This window comes from Sapajus apella, unplaced genomic scaffold (genome assembly GCF_009761245.1).
Source record: "Sapajus apella isolate SASKATOON/1434 unplaced genomic scaffold, GSC_monkey_1.0 scaffold1643, whole genome shotgun sequence".
Classification (NCBI taxonomy): domain Eukaryota; kingdom Metazoa; phylum Chordata; class Mammalia; order Primates; family Cebidae; genus Sapajus; species Sapajus apella.
Window position 1 is genome coordinate 467 of NW_022438569.1, and position 7,543 is coordinate 8,009.

Sequence of the window (7,543 nt, forward strand, 5' to 3'; positions counted from 1 at the left end):
AAAAAAAAGAATTCTAATGAGAAGTTCAGTATATTTGCAACTGGAAAAAAAAAATTTTTGCCTGGGTGTGGTGGGTCACGACACCTGTCATCCCAGCAGTTTGGGAGGCCAAGGTGGGAAGATCATGAGGTCAAGAGATTGAGACCATTCTGGGCAACATGGTGAAACATTGTCTCCACTAAAAAGACAAAAATAATGCAAATCAACAGGAAGAAAAAAAAGAAAAAAAGACAGAAAATAAATGGGCCTGGTATGCGCCTCTAGTTTCAGCTACTCGGGAGATGTAAGTTGCACTGAGCCAAGATCACACCACTGTACTCCATCCTGGCAACAGCATGAGACTCTGTCTCAAAAACAAAACAAAACAAAACAAAAAACATTTTTAAGCTGGGCACAGTGGCTCACCCCTGTAATCCCACCTCAGCACTTTGGGAGGCTGACATGGGTGGATCACCTGAGGCCAGGAATTTTAGAGCAGCCTGGCCAACACGATGAAACTCTATATCTACTCAAAATGCACAAACTTAGCCAGGTGTGGTGGCACACACCTGTAGTCCTAGCTAACTTGGGAGACTGAGGCAGGAGAATCGCCTTGAACCTGGTAGGCAGAGGTTGCAGTGAGCCCATATTGCGCCACTGCACTCCAGCCTGGGCAACAAGAGCGAGATTCCATCTCAAAAAACAACAGGTGAGGAGGGAGAGAGGCAGTGTAAGAAAAAAATAAATAAATAAAAAATAACAGCAACAAAACATAAGATATTTACAGAGCACTTTGCCTCCAAAGATTTAAGCTAGTCAAACATGCCTTTGAACTAACAAAATTACCTGTTTTTCTTTATATTTTGATATATACTCGTTATCTAGATCTTTTCTACTTTCTTTTTCTGATAATGTTCTCTTCCTGTTCACCATTGGTTTTAATGTTCTTTTCTTTTTTGGGGGGATTTTTTGTTTGTTTTTGTTTTTTTTTTTGAGATGAGGTCTTGCTCTGTCGCCCAGCCTGGGGTGCAGTGGCATAATCTCAGCTCACTGTAACCTCCATCTCCTGGGTTCACATGATTCTCCTGTCTCAGTCTCCCAAGTGTAGGCCACCATGCCTGGCTAAAATTTTATTGTATTTTTATAGAGACGGGGTTTCACCGTGTTCGCCAGGCTCATCTCAAACTCCTGACCTCAAGTGATCCACTTGCCTCGGCCTCTCAAAGTGCTGGATTACAGGTGTGAGCCACAGCACGTGGCAGTCTTAATTTTCACAGAAGCAGTTTTTAATAAACTATCTAAACACATCAGTTGTGTAATAAACCACATATCCTTGTAGGCAAATTTTTGCCACACCAAAATCCTCAAGTTCTCTGGCTTTGCTTTTCTTACCATGTTTAATTTGAAAACAAGTACTAATGACTGATCATTTTAAACTACTTCAATATAACATTTCTTCTCTAAACCCTCACATTTCTTTTTCTGATTAACTTCAGAATGAGAAATACAACCTAGAACAAAAGGTCATCATGTCAGCAGGGTTTTTCGAAGAATCAAATATTCATTGGGATACAAATAGTAAGATTCATGAGGGATATTTCTTAGTTTCCCCTCTCAGAAAAGATTGAGAATTCCATTCTAGAAAATTAGCATAGTCAGAGCTGTGGCTTACATCTGTAATCCCAGCTACTTGGGAGGCTGAGGTGGGAGGATCATTTGAGCCCAGGAGTTCAAGACCAGCCGAGGCAATATAGCAAGATCCCATCTCTGATTTTCAAAAGAGGCTGGATGTGGTGGTTCATGCCTGTAGTACCAACACTTTTGGATGCCAAGGTGGGTGGCTTACTTGAGGTCAGGAGTTTGAGACCAGCCTGGCCAACATGGTGAAACTCCCTCTCTACTGAAGATACAAAATTAGTCAGGTATGGTGATGGGCACCTGTCATCCCAGTTACTCGAGAGGCTGAGGCAGGAGAATTGCTTGACGTACAGGCAAAGGTTGCAGTGAGCTGAGATTGCACCACTGTGTTCCAGCCTGGGTGACGGAGTGAGACTCCACTTCAAAAAAAAAAAAGAAAAGAAAAGAAACTGAGTCTGTGATCCTAGCAGTTTGGGAGGCTGAGGTGGGTGGATCACTTGAGGTTAGCACTTCAAGACCAGCCTGGCCAACGTGATGAAACTCTATCTCTACTAAAAATACAAAACTAGCCAGGCATGGTGGCAGGCATCTGTAATCCTGGTTACCTGGGAGGCTGAGGCAGAAGAATTGCTTAATCCCAGGAAGTGGACTTTGCAGTGAAAAAGAAACAGCACAAATGAGAGATTCTTGAGAGAATTACAGAAGTAGCCTGCACTATTGAGGGGGTCTCTGGAGAAATAGTCTGAATGTGATGAATTTTGTGATGTTCCATATCTGTAGAACTTGTCACTTTAAAATACCTCAGATACACATTCCCGCATATGTAACTAGACACTGAGGATTTAAACAGTTTCATGAACATCTACAGAATTTGGCTGTGTGCAATGGCTGACACCTATAATCCCAGCACTTGGAGAAGCTGATGCAGGAGAATTGATTGAGTCTAGGAGTTCAAGACCAGCCTGGGCAACAGGGAGACCCTGTCTCAACAAAAAATAAAAAATGAGCTGGGCATGTTGGCATGCACGTTTAGTCCAAGCTCCTTGGGGGACTGAGGCAGGAGGATGGCTTGTGCCCTAGGAGATTAAGGCTGCAGTGAGCTGTGATTGTGCCATGGTACCCAGCTTGGGTGACAGAGTGAGAACCTGTCTCAAACCACCTTCCACAAAAAAAAAAAAAAAAAAAAATACAGTTGTTTTTTGTTTGTTTTTTTAATAATTAGAGCCAGTGGCAATGAATTCTGACAAAAGGTCCCATCATTCAATCTGAAAGGAAGAGATCAGGAAATGAAACCATGGGAGAAAAATTGTAAGAATTATAGTTATCAAAGTAGGCTGCCATGGTAGCTCCTAACTGTAATCCCAGCACTTTGGAAGGCTGATGCAGCGGGGTTGTTTGAAGAGTTTGAGACCAGCCTAGGCTACCCAGCACGACCCTGTCTTTATAAACATAAATTGAGGCTGGGCACAGTGGCTTGCGTTTGTAATCCCACCACTTTGGGAGGCCAAGGCAGGTGGATCACAAGGTCAGGAGTTCAAGACCAGCCTGGCCAACATTGTGAAACCCCATCTCTACTAAAAATACAAAAATTATCTGGGTGTGGTGGCATATGCCTGTAACCCCAGCTCCTTGGGAGGTTAAGACATGAGAATCACTTGAACCCAGGAGGTGGAGGTTGCAGTGAGCCAAGATTGCACCACTGCACTCCAAATAGAATGAGACTCCATCTCAAAAATAAATAAATAGGCCTAGTGCCGTGGCTCACTCTTGTAATCCCGGGACTTTGGGAGGCAGAGACAGGTGGATCACCTGAGTTCGGGTGTTTGAGACCAGACACAGAGAAACCCGGTCTCTACTAAAAATATAAAATTAGCCAGGCATGGTGGCACATGCCTGTAATCCCAGCTACTCGGGAGGATGAGGCAGGAGAACAGCTTGAACCCAAGAGGTGGAGGTCGCAATGAGCTGAGATTGCACCATTGCACTCCAGCCCAGGCAACAAGAGCAAAACTCCATCTCAAAAAAAAAAAAAAAAAGAGAGAGAGAAATAAATGAATGAGTGAATGAATGAATGGAAAGATTAGTCAGGCATGACAAATATTGGTGCATGCCAATATTCCCAGCTACACAGGAAGCTAAGGCAGGATGGTCACTTGAAACCAGTTAGGAGTTTGAGGTTACAGTGAGCCATGATCACACCAGTGCACTAAAGCCCAAGCAATGGAGCGGAAACCCCAGCTCTGAAAAAGTAAAACATGCTGGGCATGGTGGGTCATGCCTGTAATCTTACCACTTTGGAAGGCCAAGCAGGTAGATCACCTGAGCTTCGGAGTTTGAGACCAGCCTGGGCAACTTAGCAAACTCCTGTCTCTAATTCTGTCTCTACAGAAAAGTAGAAAAATTAGCCAGGTGCAGCAGCGTGCACCTGTATTCCCAGCTACTCAGGAGGGTGAGGCAGGAGAATTGCTTGAGCCTGGGAATTGGAGGTTGTGCCATTGCACTCCAAACTGGGACGTAGAACAAGACTCTGTCTCAAAAAAAAAAAAGAAAAAAAAGTAAAATAATGGCTAGGCGTGATGGCTCATGCCTGTAATCCAGCACTTTGGAAGGCTGAGAAAGGCAGATCACATGGTCAAGAGATCGAGCCATCCTGGCCAACATGGTGAAAGCCCACCTCTACTAAAAATACAAAAATGAGCAGGGTGTGGTGGTGCGCACCTGTAGTTCCAGTTACTCAGGAGGCTGAGGCAGGAGATCATTTGAACCCGGGAGATGGAGGTTGCTGTGAGCCAAGATTACGCCACTGCACTCCAGCCTGGTGACAAAGACTCCATCTCAAAAAAAAAAAAAAAAAAAGTAAAATAATAACTGTCATCAAAATAATGTTTCTGTGTTCAGATGGGTGAAATCTCTTAATATGTCTAAAAACGTTTTAAATCCTATATTCCCTTATCAGCAGGCAAGAAGCTACAGTGGATGAAAACTCCATAAGAATTGTGGAGAGGTCTTAGGTGAATGATTTTGCCTTAAGACATACATGAGAGCTCAGAATGAAGGGAACACTTCTGAGTGTAATTTTTATGGAAAAATGTCCTCAGTGTGCACAAGGAAGCCTCTATTGGACAGGAACTTTCCAAATTTAATCCATGTGGAAAAGTCTTCTCCCTAATTCCAGGCCTTGCCTTACATCTTCAAATTCTCAATACAAGAAAACCCTACAAATTAAAGGAATGTGGAAAGGCTTTAAATATTTTGTGAGACTTGATAATCACATGGGAATCCACACTGGAGTGATGCTCTGTGAATTTCAGGAATGTGGGGGAGCCATCATAGCTTCCTCACATCTAAAGCACTGTGTAACAGTTCATACTGGAAAGAAATCCAAAGAGACTGAGAAATGTGGGAAATCCTTCACTAATTTTTCTCAACTTTCTGCACTTGTCAAAACTCATAAGGAGAGAAGTTCTTTGAATGTAAAGAATGTGGAAGATCCTTTAGAAATTCCTCATCCTAGGCCGGGCGCGGTGGCTCAAGCCTGTAATCCCAGCACTTTGGGAGGCCGAGGTGGGTGGATCACGAGGTCAAGAGATCGAGACCATCCTGGTCAACATGGTGAAACCCCGTCTCTACTAAAAATACAAAAACATTAGCTGGGCATGGTGGCGCTTGCCTGTAATCCCAGCTACTGAGGAGGTTGAGGCAGGAGAATTGCCTGAACCCAGGAGGCGGAGGTTGCAGTGAGCCGAGATCGCGCCATTGCACTCCAGCCTGGGCAACAACAGCAAAACTCCGTCTCAAAAAAAAACAAACAAACAAAAAAAAGAAATTCCTCATCCTTTAATGATCACATTCAAATTCACACTGGAATAAAACCTCACAAATGTACGGAATGTGGGAAAACATTCACTAGATCAACTCACCTTACTCAGCATGTAGGAACTCACACTGGAATAAAACCCTATGAATGTAAGGAATGTGGGCAAGCCTTCACTCAGTATTCAGGCCTTGCTATACACATAAGAAATCACAGTGGAGGCCAGGCGCTGTGGCTCACACCTATAATCCCAGCACTTTGGGAGGCTGGGGCAGGTGGATCACGAGGTCAAGAGATCGAGACTGTACTGGTCAACATGGTGAAACCCTGTCTCTACTAAAAATACAAAAAAATTAACTGGGCATGGTGGCACATGCCTGTAGTCCCAGCTACTCGGGAGGCTGAGGCAGCAGATTTGCTTGAACCCAGGAGGCGGAGGTTGCGGTGAGCCGAGATTGTGCCATTGCACTCCAGCCTGGGTAACAAGCGAAACTCCATCTCAAAAAAAAAAGAAAAGAAAAAAAAAAAAAAGAAATTACAGTGGAGAGAAACGCTATCAGTGTAAGGAATGCAGAAAAACCTCCAATAGACCCTCACCTTATTCAACATACAAAAATTCACAGCAGGGTGTGGTGGCTCACACCTGTCTTCCCAGCACTTTAGTAGGCTGAGGCGGGCAGGTCACCTGAGGTCAGGCCGGGAATTCAAGATCAGCCTGATCAACATAGGAAATCTCATCTCTACTAAAAATATATAATTAGCTGGGTCTGGTGGTGCATGCCTGTAATACCAGCTACTCAGTGGCTGAGGCAGGAGAATCACTTGAACCCAGGTGAGCCGAGATCATGTCATTGCACTCTCGTCTAGACAACAGGAACAAAACTTCGTCCAAAAAAAAAAAAAATCACACAGAAGAGAAGCCTTATGGATGTGATGAATGTGGAAAAACCTTCATTACTTCCTCCCATTGTACAAAACATTTGAAAACTCAGTGGAGAAAAGCCCTTTGTATGCAAGATATGTGGCAAAGCATTTATGTATTTCTCAGCCCTTAATGCTTACCTGTGAACTCACACCAGAGAGAAACCCTTTGTATGTAAGGAATGTGGGAAACCATTTGCTGTTTCCTCACACCTAAGTAGACATGAAAGAATTCACACTGGGGAGAAAGCTTATGAATGTAAGGGCCTAAGTGTTACCATTTAGCCCATCAGTTGCTATCTTTAAGTATTGCAATGAAACCAAAGATCATTAGATTTCTCCTAAATGACTTGCAGAGGTTGTAATGACTTATCAATTTGCCTTAGATGCCATCCCAAGGGTCTAAAATTCAGCCCACACAGGTTCTGAATACTACTTCTTCGTGGTTGCCTGTCTGGGCTTCTAGGAAGAGGGTTCATGGATGGTGAGGTCAGTACTTCAGGCTGCCTCACCTTGGTAATTACAGTCCTAGGATCATAGCATTAACAAGTTCTATATGAGATAAATCATGCAGATTGGCCCCAGGCACTGTTAGTGGCAGCCAACGTGTCATATTCATGTCGAAATTTACCAGAAGCCAAGGTGATGTAGGTTACAGAGGCAGGTTGTGAAAATATGCTCCTCAAGAGTCTCTTCTGATCCCATGGATCCTGCAGAGCATGGCAGGAATTAAACCATCTTTAACTGCCAGTGCACTTTCACACCTGATTATTTCTGTGTCCCCTTCTTGTGAAATCTAAGAGCTGTGATAGCCTTGCCTGTTCTGTTCTGCCTTCTCTGTCCATTTTTAGGTGTCACAATCTAAGTGGCAGTGTCTCTTCTAGTATAATCAATCCAGTGTCTTTTCACATATGTTAAGATGGCTGATATGGCTGGGTGCGGTGGCTCACGGCTGTAATCCCAGCACTTTGGGATGCCGAGGGGGGCAGATCACCTGAGTTTGGAGTTCAAGACCAGCCTGACCAACATGGAGAAACCCTGTCTCTACTAAAAATATAAAATTTGCTGGGCATAGTGGTGCATGCCTGTTATCTCAGCTACTTGGAAGGGTGAGGCAGGAGAATCGCATGATCTCAGGAGGCAGAGGTTGTGCTGAGCTGAGATCACACCATTGCACTTCAGCCTGGACAA

The 7,543-nt window shown here is 43.9% G+C and overlaps 1 pseudogene; it reads left to right on the forward strand.

The window, feature by feature from the left end:
- The first annotated feature begins 1,494 nt into the window (after positions 1–1,494).
- LOC116546906 lies at positions 1,495–6,637 on the forward strand (annotated as a pseudogene).
- Positions 6,638–7,543: the final 906 nt, after the last annotated feature.